The 10,037-nt window shown below is 46.5% G+C and overlaps 1 pseudogene; it reads left to right on the forward strand.

Annotated features, from left to right (window-relative positions):
- The first annotated feature begins 912 nt into the window (after positions 1-912).
- On the forward strand, positions 913-7,296 carry LOC144152248 (peptidyl-prolyl cis-trans isomerase pseudogene; annotated as a pseudogene).
- The last annotated feature ends 2,741 nt before the right edge of the window (positions 7,297-10,037 follow it).

Raw genomic sequence — 10,037 nt, forward strand, 5'->3', positions numbered from 1 at the left:
GCCCCGGGCGTGGCGTGCCCCGGGCGTGACGTGCAGTTGGGGGGTTTCTGAGTGACAATTTTGAGTGCCATGTGGCGAAGTGAGACCACGGGCGAAGTTTTGAACGGTTGTCTTTGAATCAGAGACTACGATCGTGGGGGTTGGCCTTTGCGACAGGGCGAGTGCAACTGCCGCCTCCTCCGCCGTGGCAGGGCAAGGGGTGCTAACTGTAAGGGAACATAGCGGGGGGTCGTCCGGCCGGTTTACGATGGCCTAAGCATAAACATCGTGGTGACGCTATTCAGCCGCGTCCACGTATAAGATATCCGGTCTCACAAGTAGGCGTCGCTCCAGAGCCTGCGCTCGTTGCATTCTGCTATCCGCATGGTACACAGGGTGCATGTTGCGTGGTACACGGCGGATGACTAGTTGAACGTGAATAGCGCGAGGAATGGGGGATTTCTGAGCGGGCAGAGTAGGGGCACGAATCTCGAGTCGGTCCGGGATGTGCAAACCGGTTGAGGTATAGTGAATAAGCGTGCCATTTTTCCTGTCAGGTGAGCCTCCACAAGCTCCTCGTCATTATTACGGATACCCAGGTGGTCTAATCTGGCAGTGGACGAGTACTGGGGTATCCGCAAAGCCGCTTTGTAGGCTTTTCTGAGGAGGCAATTGATTTTCTGTAACTGAGTATACTGGATGAAGGTAGGGGAGGGAGTTATTCTGCCGATGACGAAGGCCTGAATAAGTTGCAATCTCTCTCTCTCACACAACCCATGCCAGCGGTTGGCAATCCTTTTGATGAGACTAATTGTTTGGACAACATGATTAGTTAACTGGGTGACAAATTGTGTATTGGTTCGATTCCGTTGTATAAGGAGCCCGATAATTTTTGGTGTGTAAACTTCCGGGACTGAGTAACCACTAACAGAAATGGAGATATCGGATGTTGTGCGGGCTGATCTTATGGGTGGTAAGACAAGCAGCTCGGACTTGCTGGGTGAGCATGTAAGGCTTCCTAACTCTGCTCGTTTAACTACAATATTTTCACCATTTTGCAGGGTCTCTTTAATGGGCGCATCACTGCTACCTGCCACCCAGGGAAGGGGGTACCTTTGGAGGGAATTGCAGCCTCGTGGGGAACGAGGCGGCCCGTGACGCTGCTCGAATATTTACAATGTCGTCGGCGTGCATACTGAAGCGCAGATGGGGAACCTTCAGTAGTTCTTTGGGGATATTTAGCAATTGGCTATATTAAAGAGCATGGATGATAACACAGCCGCTTGCGGCGTACCCATGGATGGCAAATTCGAGGTGTCTGATGTGATGTGTCCGATTTAGAGGATTGCCGTGCGTGTCGGGAGAAAGTTGCGAACATAGTTGTATGTGCGCTCTCCCGGGTTTATGGCGCAGCATGGCAGTGTGCGGCACTCTATCAAAAGCCTTAGTGAGATCCAAGGCCAAGATGGCCGTCGAATAGAGCCTACTTGGGAGAATTATCACTTCGCGGGATAGCTGAAAGAGGACATCCTGTGGGGATAAGCTGGGACGAAAGCCAATCACATAATGTGGAAGCGTGTCTGTGGAAGTGAGATGATTGGTGAGACGAGTGAAGATGATGTGTGCGAGGACTTTCCACAAACATGAGGTGAGGGAATGGACCGGAGATTTCGATGGAAAGTGGCTTTCCCGGCTTGGGGATGAGGGTCATTTTACTGGCTACCCCCGGTCATCTCACTGAGGTCACTCCTCGGGCGGCGTTGCGCTGGCTAGAACGGCGGAGGCGCGGTGAGTTGTGTTTGTTTTGTGCGGAAAAAAATTGTAACGTGCACCTCGCGCTGTTGTGATGCGAGCGATGCGGAACACGTGTTGCGTCCCGGGATGTCGTTCCTTGTAGAACGACACAACAGCAAATGTTTCCTTGTTCTGTTGACCGAGCGACGGGGAGCTGCGTGAGGAATGGAGGCGTGCCATTTCAAGGCAAGAAACGGGATATTTCGGCTTTGATTATAAGTGTGTGACAGTGTGTTGGAATGCACTGTGTGTGAGAATGAAAAAAAAAAAGCAATGTACCCTTTTGAGAGCATCCTGGACCTAGAATTGTACAAGGCTAACTTAAAGCCGGATTTTTGTCATATCAGTCAGGTAGTAGCGGTGCTTCATTACCTGTTTGAAAACTTGTATTACCTTGCGCTCAGGCTCGCGTATGAAAAAAGCTTTGGGACGTCCTTGTGCTTTCACTTTTCATATTTCCGCGAATTATTCCTTCGGGTTCGTTTTGTTTGTTTTGTAACCGCGCGTGGCCGATTCCGGTTTTCGTATCTGGCGTTTCAACCGGAGCGCCCGTTTGCTCTTTTTGTCGTACGTCCCGTGGGGCAATATTGTTTGATATGGAAAGGGTGTCACCTTGTCGCTAACTTCATTTTTTGTTTCTTCGACAATGTTCTCGATCCTATTTCCATGAATCTGAAATTAATAATGTTCCGAGAGTAATGCATGCATAGCAAACGCCGCGCAACTCATTTTATCGACGTTCATCTGTGCACGTCACTCTGCGGACTGCTTCTTCGACGTTTGTGTTTCATTCCAGTCTTCTAGAGCAGGAGCTCGCTTTAATAAACTTCGTTCAGAAAAGTTTTGCGTTGTTCTTGGCTACGTGGCAATATTCTGTTTCCTCCGTGTACTGCACATCGCAGCCCGAAAAAATAAATTTTCGTACGCTGGACCACGCTCTTTTGTCTCCCTTCGTAATATTGAAATTGTTTTGTTGCGTGTGATAAAATCAGTTTTATTGTTCTTTTTTCGCTTCCTTTCTTTGCAAGGATTGCAAAGCGTGTAAGCGGAAAGACACATGGTGCAACATATATCTCTTCGTGTTTGGATCATTCGCGTTTCTGCAGCGTCTTTAGATGTTCTCAAGTATGTACCCACTCATCGAAACGACAATACTATTGGGCTATCTCTTTTAGCGTTCTGTGCATTCCAGAGGAATCAACGAATTCATTAAGCGTAGTCTGAACGACGCGTACTTGGTTTCTTTCTGTTTTTTTATTGTATTATCGATAGGCCCGCAGTAGTCCGTGGCTATACCGTATGTGTGGTATTTACAACTTTGTTTTAAGAAAAGAAGCAATATAGATTTAAAAATCCGTAAACACGACGGCGCAGCGCTTGTGCCAGAGCACACAGAAGCCGTTGCCGTTCGCGGACGAAGTCTACGGTAATTTACTTCGAAAAATAAAACCCCATTGAAGGTAGGTGATATACACAATGACTGGACTATTCATCGCTAACTACTACGAAAAAAAATCACACTTAATCAGCGCGCAGACACCAAAAGCAGCGAGCGTTTGCACGCCAGGAGCTGGCCAATATGCCGCACGCGCGGCGGCTAGATGCCCTTCGTGCGGCGGTGGCGCCTGTAGTGGCGCCCGCGGTCCCTATACGAAACGAGCGCCGAATTTTCGTGACCAGTAAAGCATTGAAGGACTCTGGTTAAAGTAGGGTACTTCCCCCCCCCCCCTTCCCCCTTCACGACTTCCTTTATTGAAGAGTTGGTAATCCTTAGCTGGTGGCTGCTGCCGTGCGCAGAGTTCATCCGTTCCGACAACGAGAAGCCGGAGGCCAAAGTTAAAAAGTTAGCATAAAGAGAGAGAGAGAGAGAGAGAATGCTCTTTAATGTGAACTGGTGAGGTTAGCCCTGCTAGGGACAAGGCTTGCTACACCAGATGAGGGCCTGACTACGTTGATGAGTGGTGCATATCAGGCATCAGGGTTACAGCAGGAAGAAGACAAACATGAAGCGTTAAAAAAAAAGTTCAATAAAAACAAGAGAATGCTGCCAGCAGAGTCCGGACACAAAAATACAATTGAAAAGAAAATCGTTAATGGAAACGCTCAAACAAAATGAAAAGTAAACGACTGGAAAAAAAGTAACAACACCAACCCAAGAAAAATAAATAGATGAACGCCACAGTGCGAAAGAGAAGATATCGTGACACACTTGCTCTGTCTCTGATCTAGAGAGATTTGTCCAGTTCAGTCTCTCGTAGGAACTGGAGCAGAACTTTTGTACCTAAGGTACTGTCAGCACTATTATCCCAGGGCCCAAGAAAATGAAAAAGTTCGAGACTGCCTCCATGAAGTACACGAGAGAGGGAGCTCGCTGCAGTTTTTCGCGCAGCAGCGTATCGAGGGCAGACGCACAGCAAGTGATTTACAGACTCGCGCACACTGCAAATCCGGCACAGGGGGAATCTTCCCAACCAATCTTAAACTTAAAACTCCGAGTAAACGCTACATTCAGGCGCAGTCGGTGCAGAACTCCTTCACACCGCTTGTTGAGGCCGCGTGGAAAACGGAAGTCACAGTGCGGGTCAATAACGTGCAGTGGTAGATACCTGCGGTGAGGGTCGGTGCCGTGTAGAGGGAACCACCCCATCCGGCACGTAGTCGCCGCAATTTTGTTTGGCTAAATGAAGTTGTTCTCTCTCTCTCTCTCCGACCTTTGTGCAGCCCATCCACTTGCGAGGATAAGGGCGTTGCTGTCCTCTCGGGAGAAAGGAAGCTAAAGTTACAGCAGACAAGGCTGCGGGAAAAAGGCCACCATGAACTCTCAATCCCGCAGAGTAACAGCTGAAGCTATGTTATTGACGCTCTCGGTCACATGCTCGCGCGTGCCAGAATTGAAGGAGCAATTTTACGGTCAAATTTATGCGCACAGCACCACATAGTATAGCGGGCGTCAAACAAAATATACAAAAAACAACCACTGTCCATGGCAAGCGCGCGTTGTATGCTAGCACACGCCTATGAGCGCATGCGGACGCAGTCTCCTGAGCCTGAGGGACTGAACCAACGTATCCCCAAGTATAACACGGTAGTAACCTCAAGAGCTTTGTTCAACCGGCTCTTCAACATTGCCAATGAAGTGTTGACGAAAAAAACGGGTTCGTCTGTCCGACACCAACATCGAGATGCAAATCGTGATGAGTTAAAACAAAGGACTCTACTAAATAGGGAATATGTATTCTGGACATTCTTTTTTCACTCATACTGTAATATTGAATCAGCATTCATTTAATGCCTATGTATTGTTCCTTTCGATGGGGTTTTATGTTCGTGCAGGTGAGTAACTTTCTTTTTGCATACCTGAAGCGCAGTATCCAGACTGCGCATTTGAACACCCAAGCGGAAAGCGGCATATGTGTTGCACTTTAATAGACGAGCACCACACTTGCAGTTAAACAAGTCTGGAGTATGTCCGCTGCTCCCTGAAAAAGTTCGCCTAGGAGCGTTTCTTTGGATTAATTTTATCTCCAGATAATCTGCTGCCGGCGGTGTTCATATTCTCATAATGTACGTAGTTCGATGAGTCTGTTAAATTGCTCACTTCATTTCGCCTTAGGATTATCCGACACAGGATTTCAATTTAAAAAAATCGAATGTAACGTTAATGTAACTACACGTAACAATGTCGGAAGTGTAACTGGAACGCGCTCCTATCTCAATATAGGAACTTGTAAAGGGAACTCGTTTCAAAAATGGGAAGAAACGAGGAACGAGCTTTCGTTCCGATTTTAGAGGAACTTGTACAACACTGGTTCTTTTTCGTGCCGTATCTTGTTTTTTGTTATATATATATATATATATATATATATATTTATATAAATAAGGGTTGGCACCAGACCGGTATTCTGGAGGTCGTGGGTTCGGATCCCACCTGGCGGGCATTTTTTCTCCAATTTCTTTCTTTCCAAATTATTTATCTGTTTCTATGACCAACCATATCCTCCCCTTTGTTTTCCGAGGTTTTCAAGTCTGCCAACCATTATTTCTATCTTATTTCGACGAGCCCCTCATTGCCTATTCTGATTCGCTATATATATATATATATATATATATATATATATATATATATATATATATATATATATATATATTCCTGAGGAAGACCTGTCTCAGGTCGAAACGTTGGAAATAAAAGTCTCCGAAGAGCGTACTTCTACTTTGTGTATATATATATATATATATATATATAGAAAGAAATGCCGGCAGTCTACAACGCCAAAGAAGGCATAGGGATCCTAACGAGCCTCTCATTTCCCAACTATATATATATATATATATATATATATATATATATATATATATATATATATATATATATATATATATATATATATATATATATATATATATATATATATATATATATATATATATGTGAATAAGAGTCTTGAGCAGAGATTCTCACGGTTAGCGCTCCTTTCCTGGCCAATCCCCCGCAGTGGGTATGAGCCTTTCTTCTAGCACCAACCACCACCACCCCGAGGAAGAAGAAGAACAATCAGTGGAGGCCATCGAACGCAGTCGTCCACGCTTCCTTGGCTCGTCGCCTCGAACAGAGGAATATCATAAGCGAGGAAGGCTGATAAACCAGGCGCACCACCTGGCAACCCCAAAGTTATTCTTTGGCGATGAGACCGGCGGCGAGCCGCTGGCGTCGCATCGTGATGGAGCTGCCCGCTGATGTGGCCCACAGAACGGCGGATAACTAAAGGACCCTGTGCACGGGGTAGAAATGGCTTCGTTACAAGAGCTCTACTCTCCACCGGGTCATCCCGAACTTCGTGTGCCAGGGCGGGGACTTTCCGAACCCCAACGGTTACGGAGGCATGTCCATCGACGGCCACAAGTTGGAGTACAAGAACTAGCTGGAGCACAGGAGCCCGGGTGATCCTGTCCACAGCGTACGCCAAAGGCAAGAAGCTGCCTGCATCGTGATGGAGCTGCGCGCTGACGTGGTGCTCAGGGCAGCGGTAAACTTCAGGGCGCTGTGCACGAGGAAGAAAGGGCTTCGTACAAGAGCTTTACTCCCCATCGGGACTATACGAACTTCATTTGCCAGGGCGGGGACTTCCGGAATCCCAACGCTGTGCACGAGGAAGAACGGGCTTCGTACAGGAGCTTTACTCCCAATCGGGACAATACGAACTTCATTTGCGAGGGCGGGGACTTCCGGAATCCCAACGGTTACGGAGGCACGTCCTTCTACGGCAACAAGTTCGAGTACGAGAACTCCCAGCTGGAACACAGGAGGGCGGGTGATCCTGTCCACGGCGAACTCCACGACGTGACGCCAACACGAGCGGTTCGCTGTTCTTCCTCTACACGGCCAAGACCAGCTGGCTGAACGGCAAGCACGTGGTGCTCAGCAGCGTCGAGGAAGGCATGGACGTAGTGAAAAAGGTCGAGGCCTACGACTCGGAAGCCAGCAATACGTCCAAGAAAATCCTCATTAGCAATGGCAGGTAGCTTTGAAGATTTGGCTTGAGAATTCTTCGTATACGGCCAGTGATAATCTTTTTCAATTTCCCGTTGACCGTTATCCTGGCCTTTTATTTTCGTCTTCTGTTTCACTGAATTTATTGTTCGTGATTTGTTTTGTTGAGATGTTGAGTTTGTTAGAGCAGGCTACGAAATTCATGAGGTGATTATTGCTAAGCAGTATTCCTGACTTATATAGAAATATTTGGTGCAAAATGTTATTACTATAAGCTTTAAAAAAATCCACTGGAATGCTTTACAAAAATTGATAACAATCCGATCCCACTTCAGAACTTCTTATGAGCTGAGATGGCGAAACCGTATAGTGTTAGATGGAACGCTGCTGAGTGGTCCTTCGAGTTTTGCGTGACTAGTAATTGTCTCGAGTTTTACTGCGGTGTATATTTTTATGTATGGTGATTACACTGGGGCGGGTTATTACTGCGAAAGCCTGAAGTTCCCCTTTCCGCGAAAAAGTGCCGTTGTTGTTGTTGTACGGTAAAAAAAATGGCTGCCGCAGTAAAGAGTAAATAAACACACGTGTGATACAATGTTATTTGAACCCAGCTCTGCCCAGCAGCAGCCCTGTCCTCTACCCACTGTGCTATCTTTTTTTTTATTGCATAGGAGAGTACCCTCAGACATGACAGTACGAAGGCACAACATATTCCAGCAAACAAGAGAATAAAGTGAAGTTAGGACAAGCGCAAATACATCAAAATTCACGCAAACACACACAAGCGTTCAGAAGAGGGAACCAGCCTGTTGGTTGGTCAAAATAATTATACACACTATGTACAAACACCGCAGTTTCTCGGAAGTAATGAGAATGATCGGCTGAACTACCAGCAGGCACACGGGCTCAAGGAGTCGACGTGACGAGGCTTATTCACGCCCTAACTATCAGCCGGATCGTCTACGCAGCTCCGTATCTCCAGCTCAAGAATTGTGAGAGGAAAAAGTTTGCGACCGTCCTCCGCAGGGCTTACAAACAAGCTCTCGGACTGCCACCCACCACAGCTACTGGCAAGCTCCTCTCCTGTGGAGGAGCATATCGAAGCGCGCGTATAAGCCAGCGAGAGCGTCTCACACTCACTCCTTCTGGCAGACATGTACTCAGACGTCTGCGATATTTCACCAGCGCTGCAGGAAACACCGTGAAGATGGAGACTTTACGCCTCAAAATCAGAAATACTCAACGTGGCACCAATACTTCGGAACATGCACCCGGGGCACCATACAGGAACATCATAATCATCATTATCTCACCTCACCTCACCTCACTGTTGTCATTATCCCTTATCTCACCGGCGTGAGTGTGACAGAATTGCTTTGATGCACAAGATTGTACATGGTTCCACTGGTTTAGCCGCACCAGTTTATTTCGTAGACTGCTCGCGGCGCGCAACAAGACGCACTGATCCCTTAAATATTGTCCCCTTTAGAGCGCACTTGGAGTCTTTTAAGTATTCTTTTTTTCCGCAAACCATTGAACGATGAAACAATCTAGAGCCAGCCCTCCGACGTTTTCCCGCTGTACTGTTTCTGAAAGACTTGCCTGAACATGTTCCATGATACTATGAATTTTAGGCGGTTTTCATGTGTGTATGTGTGATGCAACATCTTTTGTTAGATGTGTACATTTTACAGTCTTTATTACTTGTATCTGTCGTGCATATGTATCTCATGCAACTTTACTACTCCTTCCATGTCTCTCGTTGAGACAGCAGTATTTGTAAATAATAAATAAATAATAAATCATCAGCCTATTTATGCCCACTGCATGGCAAAAGCCTCTCCCATAGATCTCCAATTATTCGGCTCCTGTGCTAACTGCGACCAGTTTCTCCCTGCAAATTATTCTCATCTAACTTTCTGCCGCCCCCTGCGACGCTTGCCTTCTCTAGAAATCCACTCTGTTTTAATGACCAACGGTTATCTTGGCTTCGCATTACATGCCCTGCCCACGCCCATTTCATCTTCTTAATTTCGCCTAATATGTCCTTAACACGCGTTTGTTCCCTGACCCACTCCACTCTCTTCTTGTCCCTTAATGTTACCCCTATCATCTTTCGTTCCATTGCCCTCTGAGTAGTCCTCAATTTAAGGTGAACCCCTTTTTGAGAGCCTCCAAGTTTCCGCCCAGTAGGTGATTACCGGTAAGATGCACCTGTCATACACTTTCTTCTTCAGGGGCAATGGTAGGTTGCCGTTCATTATCTGAGAATGCCTGTCTAATGCGCTCTATCCCGTTATTATACTTCTAATTATCTCTACCTCATGGTTGTGATCCGTGGTCACTACTTGGCCTAAGTAGATATATTCGCTTACCACTTCCACTGCCTCGCCACCTATTTCAAACTGCTGTGTTCTCCCGTCGTTATTGAACATTACTTTAGTTTTCTACATATAAATTTTCAGGCCCACAGTTCCACTCTGCTTGTCTTGCTCGGTAAGCATGCTTTGCAATTCGTCCCCCGAGTTACTTAGCAAGGCAACGTCATCAGCAAATCTGAGGTTACTGAGACATTCTCCATTAACCCTTTCGCCCACCTGTTCCCAATACAACGTTCTGAATACTTCTTGTAAACATGCTGTGAATACCATTCCAGGGTATGTGTCTCCTTGTCTGACGCCCTTACTTATAGGTATTTTACTACTCTTCTTATGGGGGACGATGGTAGCTGTGGACGCATTGTAGATATCCTCTAGTTTTCTCACGTAATGTT

This window comes from Haemaphysalis longicornis, unplaced genomic scaffold (genome assembly GCF_048455015.1).
Source record: "Haemaphysalis longicornis isolate Haplotype H1 unplaced genomic scaffold, Haemaphysalis longicornis Haplotype H1 scaffold_1, whole genome shotgun sequence".
NCBI classification, from domain to species: domain Eukaryota; kingdom Metazoa; phylum Arthropoda; class Arachnida; order Ixodida; family Ixodidae; genus Haemaphysalis; species Haemaphysalis longicornis.